The sequence below is a fragment of the Sardina pilchardus genome, chromosome 1 (assembly GCF_963854185.1).
Source record: "Sardina pilchardus chromosome 1, fSarPil1.1, whole genome shotgun sequence".
Classification (NCBI taxonomy): Eukaryota; Metazoa; Chordata; class Actinopteri; order Clupeiformes; family Clupeidae; genus Sardina; species Sardina pilchardus.
This window is the reverse complement of record NC_084994.1, coordinates 17,103,179-17,118,840: the sequence shown is the minus strand read 5'-3', so window position 1 is coordinate 17,118,840 and position 15,662 is coordinate 17,103,179. Positions and strand designations below refer to the sequence as shown.

The 15,662-nt window shown below is 38.5% G+C and overlaps 1 long non-coding RNA gene across 2 annotated transcripts; it reads left to right on the top strand.

Moving 5' to 3' along the window:
* The first annotated feature begins 8,886 nt into the window (after window positions 1-8,886).
* LOC134066727 (uncharacterized) lies at window positions 8,887-14,631 on the top strand. 2 transcript variants are annotated; one of them, XR_009936471.1, is made up of 7 exons: window positions 8,887-9,350; window positions 12,654-12,709; window positions 12,963-13,158; window positions 13,277-13,367; window positions 13,569-13,637; window positions 13,772-13,856; window positions 14,138-14,631. It is a non-coding gene; the product is annotated as an uncharacterized LOC134066727 (long non-coding RNA). The 2 variants fall into 2 exon arrangements; XR_009936470.1 differs by having other exon boundaries at window positions 8,888-9,350; window positions 13,277-13,385; window positions 14,138-14,629.
* The last annotated feature ends 1,031 nt before the right edge of the window (window positions 14,632-15,662 follow it).

The following is a 15,662-nucleotide window of genomic DNA, read 5'->3' as shown; positions in this document are numbered from 1 at the left end:
CTGCAGACTGATGGCCAGCAGTTAATTCTGGTTACAGCAATTCTGACGTTACGCACAAGCAACTGGTGTATAGAATTCTGGGCAGCAGAAACAGCCGCACCGTAAATCGATTAGGACATTGATGGGGCTGGGTGATGTCTAGCATAAGCTAAAACTGCTGGACAAGCCCCCCTGGCACCAAGTCTTCAATCAGTCAAAGAGAATCAGAATCAGAATCAGCTTTATTAGCCATTAGTTTGTGTGAATTTGACTCCGGTTAATCTTTGCAGTACAACACTCAACAATAACATAGAAAACAGTTAAAAAAAGGCAGTAAGCTATGTATAAGAATAAATAGATGCTATGGGTGGGATAGGTACGGGATAATGCATGACACGCCGTGCGGTTATTCAAAGTTAATGCACGTGCTAGACGGTGATACGGCCCGACGCGAAGCGGAGGAAAAGTAGAAAAGTGCATTAACTTTGAATAACCGCACGGCGTGAAGTCCATTATCCTGCTTATTCCACTGTTGCCACTTGCGTTGTGTTCGTTTCTGGTGCTAATTTAATTGTTTTAATCGCTAGAACGGTATTGTTTGTAGAACTACTTTTCCCAGACACATTTCAACTAATTTCTCAAACTGCGGTTACTAGTTCTAAATGGATGGTTGCTATGGCCAAAAGCCAGTCGTCAGTTCTAATCTCCCGTTGTTAAGCTGGCACATCCCAGGATTCTGATGAACGTTAACTTTGAAAGATTGCTATTTTTCTTAGCCTACTGCCACCTAACTAGCTAAATGACACCTCTGTCATATGCTAAACGTTACTATGATCTGAACATCTGTATTTTACAGCTTCTATGTAATGTGACAGTGCATTTAAACTTCACAACGAGTTTGGCGAATTAATATTCAAGTGTGATACGGTCAAAAACAATGGAACTACTTCATAGCCGTGCATATATCTAAAGTTAATGCACACCCTTATAGAACGCAGGACAATGGGAAACTCAACCGAGCAGTGGAATAAGCTAATATAATTGTATGTAGGGGGAGTGAACACATGTAACTCATTTCCTAGTTACACTGCTCTCCACAGGCTCCTTATAGTGGCCAGAATCTCTCACTCTGGCCTATTGGATCTGCTCTCTGCTATCTTAACTCACTGATTAAGATGTACATCACCAACCGCCCACTGCTTCTAATGGAAAATTGACAACAGGAGATAGCATAACATCTGAAACAGTAGTGCAAATTTGAATACAACATGACACATACCCTAACTGGGCTTGGAATTTGTCTGATGATTGTTTTTGAATTTGTAATTTTACATGAAGGATACGCCCTCTCACACACGCACAGAAACCTTTGAGTGTCATTCGTCAGGAATCCCACAGATCTTGTTTGTAGTTCCCCATTTCCTCCACCGGTAAGGTAGGAATCGAAACTTACTGAAGAGATAAAATGAACAACACAGAGTCTGAATCAGTAAGTTTGAGACACAGATGAGTAAGGTAAGCTAATATTCTAGGTTCGTCTTCATGTTTGTCAACAGCTTTTCTATATGAAGAGTTCTTTTCCAAAACGCTATATCCACCATTTTAACGAATTTTCATAAATATTTGGGTAACACTTTACATTACAGATCGGTAATAAGTGGGTAAGGTTATGGTAATATGTATGCAATTAAATGGTAATAATATTTGGTAACACTTTATTTGAAGGGGTCTACATAAGGGTGTCATGTAACCGTCATAAGAATGACATGACACATGTCATGCACATTAATGACACATTATTGATGTTTATGACTGTTGTCATAATGTGTCATTCGGTTTTTGTAATGTCAAGTTGACATTGTTTGAGCGTCATCACTATGACAACTTGACATTAGGCAAGATGACATTATTTGACGCCGTCTTTGTCATGACAACTTGACATAAGGCAAGAAAATGTAATCCGTTTACAATATTGTCATGACAACTTGACGTAAAACTGTGCTTGGCCTGACTTATCTTCTAGGTTTTTTAAGTGATGAGCCTGAACAATTGACTGTCATGAGTCATGACACCATTATAAATTGGTCATGAATACTTTTCTTGACCTCAACTACAGTGGTACAGTTTTGACTTGACATTAAGCTGTCACAAAGAACTATTACTGACCAAAATAGTTTTCTGACAGTGTCATGAATGCTTACCTTTGACCTCAAGTACAGTGAACCATCTGAGATGTTTCCTGAACATGTCATGAAGTGTCATCCCAGAGGAAAGAAATTCTTAGAATGAGATCTCTTTTGTTTCTCATTTGTTTCTCCTAGACAATAATGAGATCACAATGATACAAAAATGAGATTATTGCCTTTGTCTCACGCTTCTCAGGTTTGTCTCGGGAGCCAAAGAGTTATGTTAACTCAGTGTAGACTCCCTTTGATTTATAAATGAGATCTCAAATAGGTCTCAAATAATGCTCAGTTTTGTCCATGTTGTATGTCTCATATTTTACTCAGGCTGAGTCACCAGAGAGCTCTCCTTGTAAACTCAAGAAATTCTCATTTAAGTCTCTTTGGTAAATCTCGTGTTAGGCTCAGTGTAGACTCCCTTTAATCTACTAATGAGATCTCAGCTATGTTTTAAATAATGCTCAGTTTTGTCTCATTTATATGACTCATTCTTTACTCAGGCTGAGGCGCCAGAGAGGTCTCTTTGTAAACTCAAGCAATTCTCATCTATATCTATTTGGTAAATCTCAGATTTGGCTCAATCAGTTCCATAAAATATTCCTCAACACATTTCTTACCAAAAGATTTTTTTACCAGTGTTATTATACACTCTGTACATGTGTGTGTAGCTGTGCTGTGTGTGTCTATCCACGTGTGTGTGTTCGTGTGTAACTGTGCTGTGTGTGTCTGTCGACATAAGTATGTGTGTGTTTGTGTGCACTTTAAGAGTCACTGCACGAGAAAACCAGGCAAAACCAGCAGGAGGTAGGAAGATGGGGGTCGGCCAAATCGGCTCATACTTTGTATATGTGATAAGTATGAACAGCCATATACTTAAAACCCTCAAACTCTTTTTTGTTGTGGAGTTCTGGGGCCCCTCTCAGAGAACCTCAAAAATCCAACAATTCATGGCTGAAAATGACTGAAATTGCCATTTCTACCCTGATTATCCTGATAAAGATATGAACATGAGCTTTAAGTTTCCATAGAGCTTAGGTAGAATAGTTTTAAAGACCAAAAGGTGCACTAGGGGGTTATCTGCACCACTGAAAGCAGAATTTTCATCCCTCTAAAATTGGTCATTTTTAGGAGGCATTATCTCACATTTGCAGTGGCTTTGGTGGATGGTTTTACTGTTGCTGGACAGAGGAACATCTTCTGATTCAAAAACAATTGTCGTCTAATTGGGCCACACATAATGTGCGCCGTGACAGGAGGGTCTTTACAGGTTTTTTTTTCGGGTTTTGGAGTATAATAAACCAGGTAATAATATCTCAATATAGGGTAATTTATGGTCAATTTTTGTGTCACTGTATGACAAATTGTTAAAGAAAGCTTTAATTAACTAGAAAAGCACTCAAAGAGTGCAGACCTCTGCATGCATTGTTGTTCTTGGTTGTCATACATTTGAAACTAGACTATTCAGATCGCCACCGAGTGGCCATACCATGCCATTACATCGCAAACATCTGGCATTACATCTGTTTGTGATGTAATGCCATGGTATGGCCATGTGATGGCGATCTGAATATGGTTTATCATAGGCCAAAACACGACAAATCCTGCTAAAGACCCTCCTGGCACGGCACACATTATGTGTGGCCCAATTAGACGACAATTGTTTTTGAATCAGTAGATGTTCCTTTCTCCAGCAACAGTAAAACCATCCACCAAAGCCACTGCGAATACGAGATAATGCTTCTTAAAAATGACCGAAATTTAGAGGGAGGAAAATTCTGCTTTCAGTGGTGTAGATAACCCCTCGGTGCACCTTTTGGTCTTTAAAACTATGCTACCTAGGCTCTATGGAAATATAAAGCTTATGTTCTAGGGGTGTAAAAAATAACCGATACATATCGATATTCGTTTTTAACCTGTAAAAGACGACTACATCGATGCATCAAGCCTCGTTTCGAATTTTTCATGACATGAATCGGTTATTGTTTCGATTTAAAAGAAACAAATCGGTTCACATTCGCAAACGTTTCTGACTTGACCGTCTCTTATGAAATACTCGATTTCCTGGCCTGGTGCGTGGCTGTGTGCATCCCAATTTTGATTTGAGAACAATGACAGCCTCTCATTGGTCAAAGATGGCATAGCCTATCACGTTCTTCTATCCATTCCAACGAAACGTGCCCTGGACGTGCCTGAAGGAATGAGATGCTAGTCTTCCTCAGAAAAGATTTCTGACAACTTCGAACCTATATTCAACGCGCCGGCGAAACTTAAATCCAAAGTTTGGAAGTCGTTTGGCTTTTTCAAAAGAGAAGGTCTCTTTATATGGCTCTGGTTCTATCTCTCCCGTTGTCAAGCGGGCATATCCCAGGATTCTGATTAACTTTAACTTTGAAAGATCGCTACTTTTATAGCCTACATGGCATCCAACTAGCTACAATCCACCTCCGTCATATGCTACAATGTTACTATGGTTCTGCACGTCTGTATTTCAGCTTGGATGCAACGTGACAGTTCATTTAAACTTCGCAACGAGTTTGGCGAATTAATATTAAAGTGTGATACGGGAACTACTTCAAAGGTAGCAGGTTATACGAAGTTAATGGCCACCCCATCAGCCAATCAGAGAAGAGAATTCCATTGTTGAGGGAGATAAGCAGAGAATCATGTATTCTTTTACATGAGAAAAGGCCAAGGGCAAAGCACTGCTTTATTTTCTTTTGTAACGACACCTCTTTGGTCTTTAATTTTTTATGCAACATATACAGAGATATGTGTTTCTTCTGTTTATTTCTTTATGGTGTCCTCAGTGTGTGCCATTACTAAAATATTATATGAAAAACCTCACCTTTTCACAATAAAATGTTTTGTCATGTTCATACATCAAGTTGTTTGTCCTATTGATAACCATTAACTTGATCATGTAAAATGTGCACAATTGTAAAGTGAATGTGCACAATGAAAAATAACTTTCAGAATGCTTTCGATTATTGAACCGCATCGAATTGCATCGAATCGCATCGAATTGAATCGTACCGAATCGTTTGCTATTAACATGTATCTTTTTTTGAATCGTATCGTGACAATGTATCTAGATGCGAATCGTATCGTCTTTCACATGAGAGATTCACACCCCTATTATGTTCATATCTTTATCAGGATAATCAGGGTAGAAATGGCAATTTCAGTCATTTTCAGCCATAAATTGTTGGATTTTTGAGGGTCTCTGAGAGGGGTCCCAGAACTCCATAACAAAAAACAGCTGGAGGGTTTTAAGTATATGGCTGTTGATAGTTCCACATACTTATCACATATACAAAGTATGAGCCAATTTGGCCGACCCCCATCTTCCCACCTCTGCCTGGTTTTCTCATGCAATGACTCTTAAACATGTATTAGGCTACACAGTCCTAGATAGGTTAAATTAGCCAGAATAGATTGTCATGTTAACCCTTTCATGCGCAACGTCCACATGCGTGGACAGTAACTTTAACTCTGTTTTCTACTTATGTATCATGTTGATATACACCAATCCACTTCAGGGCAGTTTTAGTAGGTCCTTGGCAATATATTAACAATATGTATCATCTTATATTTGGAATATTGACTGCTTGATGACATCATCAATTCAACATGAGTGACAGTAATGGCCATATGCTGAATGCTCCAGGCATATCTGTAAAAAGCTAGTACTCAAGAAGGCAAAATCATGTAAAAAAAAATATTATGCTGTACAGGAGAGTGTGTTGAACAACTCTATGTTTTCAGAAATTAAATCGGATGTAAAATGGAGTTTGTAGACCCTAAAAAGCAACTGTCCACGTATGTGGACGTTGCGCAACAGAGGAGTTAAATGGCCAAAAATTAGATTTTGTAACTAGGACTTTTTTTTTCTTTTTTTTTTCAAATATGATTTTAATTGCTTTAAATTACAAAGAAACAAACATTTGGTAAACATATTTATAAATAATGACCTAATTACATGTGGTAATGCCAAGGTGGTATGGTAATATGGGGGTAGTAGAGGGGTGGGTGAGTAGTAGAGGGGTGGGTATGAGAGTACTAGAGGGGTGGGTGGATTAGTAGTAGAGGGGTGGGTAGTAGGGATGTAGTAGAGGCGTGGTTGGGTAGTGGTGGTAGTAGAGGTGGGTAATATGGGGGTAGTAGAGGGGTGGGTGAGGGTTGGTGAGCAATAATGGGGGCAGTAGAGGGGTTGGGCGGGTAGTATGGAGGTAGTAGAGAGGTGGGTGGGTAGTATGGGGGTAGTAGAGGGCTGGGTGGGTAGTATGGAGGAAGTAGAGGGCCATAGTTTCCACATTTTCTGTCATTACATTTTATGCTTTTTTACCCCTTTGTTGCGCACTGTCCACATACGTGGACAATAACATAACTTCTATATAAAAGCATATTTTTTAAAAATTCCAACTGATTTTCAATATTGGGCTCATATAGAGTAATAAAATCAATACTAAAAAAATCTAGACACTTTTTTTCATAATGCGTGCATGAAAGGGTTAATTAAAGGAGAAATTATCAATAACTGAAATCAAACTAAAAAATAAAATTGTTAGATTAATCTTTTTTTTTTTTTTTTTTTAAATCATTGTTTTGTCCAGCCCTCTCATGCTCATCCAAACCTATTTGTTTCAAATTAGAAATGAGTCTCTATAAACACAATACCCAAATACAGACAGGCACACAACTGCAAGCCACACACACACACACACACACACACAGCACAGCTCAGGGCCAGAGTGGGACACTTAATTTTACTGTGAAATGTCAATGTTTTAGCGGCCCTTGAGGGGCGTGGGTCATTCAAGTACACTACATCACATGCCTACTACTATAAGAGAGATGGGATAGGAGTTTATATAGGAATGGCCTCCCCTGAGCTAATAAAAGATTTTTGACAACTTTGGCAGACTATATATTGGGTGGAATGGTAATATTTCATTCATACATTTCAGGAGAAAAAGTATGACTTCAACACACCAATTCCAATTCCAAGGCCATTTTATTTCTGCACATAGCATAGGCCTATACAGTACCCGAGTAAGGCACAATAGCTGCTAGGCTACCACTGTAAATGTGCACTTTCTGTCTTGTGTCTGCGGGATTTGAACGCTCCTCTGGTTTCTCTTAACAGGGCTATTTGCTCACTGAAACTGAGTGCTAGATATTCCATATGAGGAGGACCCAATACAATGATTTAATGATATTTTATCTTCGAGGGCTTTTGAGATTTGGGGTTATTATCTTACAGTCAAATTGATTATTATTAGCCTACACATCTCCCTTGCACACATTCATGGTCATGGTTGTGGCACTGGAGAAGGGGCCGCTCATTCACTTCCGTAAATGATTGCAAAAATAGACTTAGTTGCGACTTCCGAAACATTTTTGTGAGTGCTACTTTGTTCATATTTGGGAAACTGCGAGTAAGGGGCCGAGACCGCACAGCCCAGGCTGCAGAGGTGCTGCGAGGTCGCAGCAAATGAACTTCAGAAACAATATATTTAAGCTCACATATTCATACCGGCCCAAAACGTTAACGGCCCACCGGGAATCCTCCCAAATCTCCTGATTAGCCGGGCCTGGCACAGCTGCAATACACACACACACACACACACACACACACATGCAAACAGAGACACAAACACATACAGTGCCTATAGAAAGTCATCATACCCTTTTGAAATACTCACTTTGTCTTAAAGCCTGAAATCAAAACCGATTTAAAAAAAATCTTTTTCCACTGATTCCACTGAAATTTAAAGGGTTTTGATTTCAGGCTGTAAGCCAAGAAAAGCAACTATTTCAAAAGGGTATGATTACTTTCTATAGGCACTGTACATGTAGACAGACACGCACAGCACAGCTACACCCAAACACCAAAGACAAAGAAACACACACTCATACGCACATCCACACTCATACGCACACACACACACACACACACACACACACACACACACACACACACACACACACACACACACACACACACACAAACACACACACACACAAGCAGACACAGACACAGACATTTATACAATAGACATAGAAAGGCACACAGCTACACACCACACACAAACACATGTAGACACACACACACACACACACACACACATATATACACATACAGAGCAGAGACATAGACTCACATAAATTCAATACCCAAACAAATACGGAAGGAGGTTCTTTGATTTGTCTACAATGTCAGGTGTTGTATTTGCTGCACACGACGAACAGTGTAATTAGACTACTACACATGTAGGCCAATGTATGATTTTGGTGCTTTTGAGTTATTAAATAATATAAGAGTGTCACACAATGGTTAGCAAGGACCTAATGGAAGGTTAGCATGGAAGGTTTTGAATATCCAAACCACACACCTGCAAATATCATGTTTTCTTGTTTGGCTACGTTCCGCAAAACTACGTTTATTAATGAATTAGATCTACATGTCTCTTTATTAAAAGTACGTTGGAGGTAGTCTTTTTCTAGTTTAACATGTTTGATATTATCGGAAGTCTTTTTAGTCGTGGCTCATGCAAATAGTGACATGAACATTAAAAATCAATACTGACCTCTCTCCAACACCACAGGAAGGGGCAAAATAGGCGACAGCTGTAGCCTATATGATTATTTGTTATTTCATTTCTTATAAACTATTAGTCGGTCGGCTATTCTTGTGACAGAACAGCCCTATAACTATTAGGGATGTCACACATGAAACAGTGCTGCAGAAACGCGATAGTTTGATATGAGTAGGGTATCGCATGAGTTCCTGTTGATGTAGTGCGCGATGGAAATAATTTGAATGAATCTAGGCCTAGCAGTCTAGTAAATGTGACCCACAGTCTTTGCAAAATCCTAATCTGAGACTGGCCTAGTCTTTCAAAAATCTTTTCCAAATCTTTGCTAAGTCTGTCAATGTAAGGTAGGCTTAAGTTGACACTTGTCAGTGTCCATTCTTTTGTTGGTCCAGAGTTTATTTTTACTGCATGAACGGTGTTTATAATCTCGTTCAGAGAGGGTGAAACCGAAGCCAGTCAGGCTCTTGGTTCAGTCCTTCGGGTACCCATCTGACGTCATTACGTCGGCAGACGTCTCTCCCTGGAAGTCCGAAGTTGCCCGAGAACAATGGCTGCCTGACGACGGCTGTTTGACTGTTTGAAAGCCAAGGTAAGATAATAAATGTAAGATGTAGTTTGTCTAAATAGTTGGCCAGCATTTGTAACTTTTTAAGAAACATTCCCGTCGTCCATGTTTAAACTTAACGTTCGTGCTGAGGATGTACTAGGTTGGGGAATACCCGCAGTATCGTTAGCTATCGTGCTAACGTTAGAACTAGCAGCTAGTTTAATGATAGCTAACGTTAACGTTAGGTTAGCGCACTAGCAACTTTTAGCACACGATATCAAAGCTGACCAAACTCTTTTTCTGTTAAATAGTGGGATTGAATTCGTGAATACAAGTGTTGGTCATGTTTTACTTTTCTGTAAGAGACGTGTAGGTCGACGAAGCTTGCCTGCTGTGTAGTGTAACTGTAACGTTAGTGCAGGGGCGTGTCTAGGGGGAGGCTGGGGGAGGCAGTGCCTCCCCAAAGATAACCTCTGCCACCCCAGAGAAATTATTTGCGACGGGCGAAAAATGGAAAATGCACGCCCATACTTCTCTGTTGGATTACTCACGAAGCTCTAGTCATACTAATATATAATGTCACTTGTTGACAGAGCACGTAGTTGCTGTAATAAGCGTTCGCGAGAAAATCAATATGAATTTAGACCTGCATTAACATTCGCATTATCTGCGAAAAGTGCAAAATGCACACCCATTCTTCTGTATTGGATTGCTCACGAAGTTCTAATCACACTGGTATCACATGCATATCACCTGACAGAGCACGATCTTAGCTTTCCGATGATATTAAACACTAGTTGCTGTAATAAACAGTTGGCGAGAAAATCAACCTGAATTTACATGAAATGTAATCGTTTTTATTCCATCTCCACAACGTTACCTTCAGTAAAATATCTCAAGCTCTTCGTTCAACCTACACGTGGCAAACCATATCAAATCAAATGGCAGACCTTACCAACTACGAGGCTATAAAGCATTAATTTGTACAATAAGCCATTCCCGAGTAATCCAGCTTTTAAATTGCAGGCAGCACATACACAGGTCTCCAACTTCGCTCTGTATTAGCACCCCACAATAATCACTGCATGCATATTGTGCTCTTCTTGTTCGTTTTTTTGAACGTTTATTTAAACCACATAGAATCAACGCATTGCTTCCACATATTTCTATGCATTATGCCTATTTTAGACTAGCCGAATATCACCACTGAAGCCTAATTACTCTCACGTTCTCTTAAAGTGACAGGCACTCCATGACATTAAAGATAAATGTAAATCAATATGACAATCATGTAAAATGTGAGTAAAAAAAAATCTATATGAAATAGGCTAGTCAACTTAATATAACTAATTACACATAGGCTATCATAATGTAAACTTAATATGAATTTCAAAATGTTTGAAATACAAATAAAGCCACCTTTTCACTGAGTGTGTTGGGAGAAGAATATGCCTTGTAATGTCTTTGATCTCCACTGGTGTGGTGGGACTCCCAAATCAAATCAAGAAAGTATCAGAATTCTTAACTTATTATCAGTATCAAAACCATTGTGACACACTAATAGTCTTATGTATTTTTCATTGACTATGTCACCTGGCTGATGCATGAGAGATAGATAGATAGATAGATAGATAGATCGATAGAATGGCTACAGATCATTTATGATTCTGTATACCTATTATTGTATTGAATGTGAGTTGTATCAGTCACGCCACTACAAATGATATTGGGAAACCCATACATTTATTCACCTGGTTTAACAACTAGGCTACTACATTGTTTAGTCTTGGGCCTAGATGGGCCCTGTGAGTCTGCCAAGTGGCCATGCGCTAAAAGATTGTGCTTTTTTTGTTGCCACCCCAAATAAGCCAAATGCCCCCCCAAAGATTGCATCCTGGTAACCCCTCTGCGTTAGTGGTTAGCTCACCGTCAATCTGTTTAAAAGGCAACAAACTTTTCTGTTGAAAGTTAGCATTCGCCCCCACCATCTAACTGCTAGTGCTAGTGCTACCTTAATTTGAATTTCGTGGGGAATATAATAGGCCAGTCAATCTAGCTCAATAAAGGGCCAAAAATGAAACTAATTGCAAAAGTAATAGTAATGTTTCATACTTTTTATTGATCCTTATACTCTCCTGCATCACATAAAAAAATCTACCCATTTATATTTAATGGAACATACGTTTCTTCAAGGTCAAAGGTAGCAATTTCCAATGCATTTTGCCATTGGGATTTAATGGGTAAAATTTTAAACTATAGATATCAACTTGAAACTTTCTCAGTTGTTTACTCACATTAAGGCAACGATTTTTTGTATTGCAAGTTTTCTGAAATGTGATGTTTAGATATGCAAATGAGACCAGTTTTACTTAAATATGCAATAATTTGCATATATTTCTAGAAAACTAAATCTGAACAATAGGTACAGTCAGCTTCAAAATAATTGCTGCATTTTGCTTATATGTTGGATACCAAAAGCCTATGCAAAGGGAATATTAGATAACACTTCATATCACCTCAAAAATGAGGAAATCAAGTCAAGTCAAAATCAATGCGTTTCAATGGAAGTACAGTAAAGAACAAATGATTGTCAATTATATGGTATGATGGAAGTATCTCAATGCATGCCAAGTCACATAAGGAAGATATTGACCTTTAGACAACATATCAAGTGACTTGGGATGCATTGAGATACTTCCATCATACCATATCATTGACAATCATTTGTTCTATAATGTACTTCCATTGAAACGCATTGATTTTGACTTGACTTGACATCCTCATTTCTGAGGTGATATGAAGTGATATCTAATATTCCCATTGTATTTTGGCTTTTTGTATCCAATATATAAGCAAAATGCAGCAATTATTTTGACGCTGACTGTACCTATTGTTCAGATTTAGTGTTCTAGAAATATATGCAAATTATTGCATATTTAAGTAAAACTGGTCTCATTTGCATATCTAAGCATCACATTTCAGAAAACTTGCAATACAAAAATCGTTGCCATAATGTGAGTAAACAACTGTGAAAGTTTCAAGTTGATATCTTTAGTTTAACATTTTACCCATTTCACCTGTAGTAAATCCCAATGGCAAAATGCATTGGAAATAGCTGCCTTTAACCTTGAAAAAAAACTATGTTCCACTAAATATAAATAGGTAGATTTTTAATATGTTAATTAGATATACCTAGGGATCACAAAAAACTTGGAATGATTACTATCGCAATTAGTTATGGGTCAAACGCTAGATTGGCTGGCCTATAACCGCTGGTCAGGTTTTAGCTTGCCGTTTGGCGTTTTCTTTAATGTGTCAACGTCCTTATTTTTTTTTTCCATAAAGGTTATCAAGGAAACAAGTGGTGTACTGGATGAAGTTTGATGGACTCTTCTGATCAGGTAAGGAAAGGTCCTAAATTAATGAATATCCACAATTACATTTTGATATATTTTCCTTTTTTTCAAGTCAATGAATCAACAATTCCAAGAGGTGAAACAATGCATTTTCGACATCAACCAGTAAATTTAGACGTGTATATTAGAACATTTTTCACGATTAAATGATCTATAAAACATTTGGCCACTGTATTATTATTTCAGATGATCATGTTTTGACTTAACTCTTGTTTTGCCTGTGTCATGGTGATTGTAGGTGCTGCAGGTCTTCCAGCTACTGTTTGGAGAAGATATTTCCTCTCAATTTATGGAAGTAGGGAATTTTTCTGAAGGCAGAAATCAAGGATTCAAGAACCCAAGTTGGACTCTTGATTCCACTGAGACCACTGTGTGCATTTTGAAATGTTCCAAATGTGTGTCACGTCCATACGGAAGAAGTTCCAAGCCCACAAGTGAGTTCACTCACCAGATAGACACACATACGCATATAACACTAATATGTGTGCATGTATTTGTGTCTGTAACGGTTAGTTTATCCCCTCCTTTCATGTGTCTGTTATGACTTTGTAGTGGGCTCTATGAACTGTCCAGGGCAAAGTCGGTCTACCCTGATGACACTCCCTGTTCCTTGATGGTAACCATGGCTGCTGCCCTCAACGTGGTGGGTGTGGACTATAGGGTATGTTATTGAGCATGCTCTAATTTGTTTGTCATAAGTGCTATGCAATACATTAATCCAGAAAGTAATCATGATTATTGCAGTTACTTAAAAGTAGTCTTGAATTTGCGATTAGCCATGTTTTACCAATTCAGTTTGTTGTACAGCATGCATCATTTTGTTTATTCTTATTTTTATTGACAGAGCCCTCAGAAATAAACTGATATCAATAATTAATATGGATGGTGATTGTGGCAAGGGTGCCTCCATAAGGTAATTATCGTTTATATTTGTACATCTGATAGACTTACCTTGCTTATTTTTTTTAATTCTATGATTTTACAGATTAATCAACAATAACTAATTGTAAGGCAATCTTTTTTTATTATTATTATTATTTTTTAAAGGTGCCATCCAGAAGCCCCAGCCTGGAGCCAGTGGCTGCTATTGCAAGACTCATGGGGGATGATCTGCAGGCAAAGCTACGATTAGGTATGATAACACACAGACATACAGTACTACTGCGCAGAAGTGTAGGGTCACTTTCAAATGGCCTCTCTATTAAACTAAATAAATAAATACCGAACATATCTAAGTGCACTCCCAAAGTTTCTAATACAAGTATATGTTGTTCACATCTGCATTACTTATAACTATTGTGCCTGACTGCTTGTGTGGGTTTGCTTTTATGTGTCACACAAGCAGAGTAGTTTGCATTGATTATATTCATGGACAGGGTCAATTGTAATGTATGCTTCCTTTCTCTTTCACAGACACTTGACATTTACTGCGAAGGGTACCATCAGAGCACCTCTCCCTACCCTGCAGGATATCTATACCAGAAAAGTACAACAACGGCCCAAAACTATTTCCAAAAGACATTTCACACCCTGACCATGGACTGTTTAAACCACTGAGGTCAAGCAGACGTCTCTGTTCCCACATGGCTAAAACAGAAAGGAAACAAGGAGTCTTTTCTCAATATGCTGCTCCATCGCTCCACCCCTGAAACATCAGTTTCGATCTTGAACACATGAGGATGTTGCCTCAAGTTTGCCTGCAGACAGTCAATATAGACAGGTGTGTTGTTTTGATTTGATGTTTAGATTGCCATGCATACAGTATCTTTACAATAATGATGGAACAAATTCTCATTTGGTTTTACCTACATTGGGATTAAAGGAACACTTAACCGTTTTTTCATATTAAACTACATTATTCCCTTAACTAAGACGAGTTGATACATACCTCTCACGTTTCAATGCGTGCACTCACTGGCTCTGGCGCGCGGCGCAACTTTGATAGCACTAAGCTAGCCCAATGCATTCATTAGGATCCAAACACAGATGAAGTTAGAAGCGACCAAACACCTCCATGTTTTCCCTATTAAAATACAGTTACACGAGTAGTCACACAACCAAGTATGGTGAGACGAAATAAAATGTGGTGCATTTGTAAGCAGGTTAGAGGGATAACTATATTGTGTGGCGCAATAACATTGGGAGCACTTAGACTCTGCGCAGTAATATCCTCACTCCAAAGTGAAACTGAAAGTGCAGGATATTATTGCGCCACGCAATATAGTTATCCCTCTTACCTGCTTACAAATGCACCACGTTTTATTTTGTCTCACCATACTTGGTCGTGTGACTACTCGTGTAACTGTATTTTGATAGGGAAAACATGGAGGTGTTTTGTCGCTTCTAACTTCATCTCTGTTTGGATCCTAATGAATGCATTGGGCTAGCTAAATGCTATCAAAGATGCGCCGCGCGCCAGAGCCAGTGAGTGCACGCATTGAAACGTGAGAGGTATGTATCAACTCATCTTAATTAAGGGAGTAATATAGTTTAATTAAAAAAAAAAACGGTGAAGTGTTCCTTTAAATAATTTTGATTCTAAGGGCTCTCAGGGAACAAGGAGACGATGGCCCATGGGAGCCATGCAGTTTATTTATTTCAGTTAGCCTATTGGCTGGTTTCATTCTCATTGAGCTCAATGCAATTCAAACCAGCTAATAGGCTAACTGAAATAAAACCATGCCAATCTCTTGGTATGGTGAAGGGTGTGTGTTGATGTGGGGTGATTTTAATTCCAGAGTCCAAGGGGACATAGTGTCCTGGATACATGAAATAACTGGCATTTTAAAAATAAAACAAATACAAATCTGCTAACCTCTATGGAAATTGAACACATAGGTTAACATAGGCATTCCAATACTTATATCCCCTGTATTTTAAGGAACAATTTATTTATTTACGATACATTATTAATTCACAAAGAAAATGTATGTCCTTA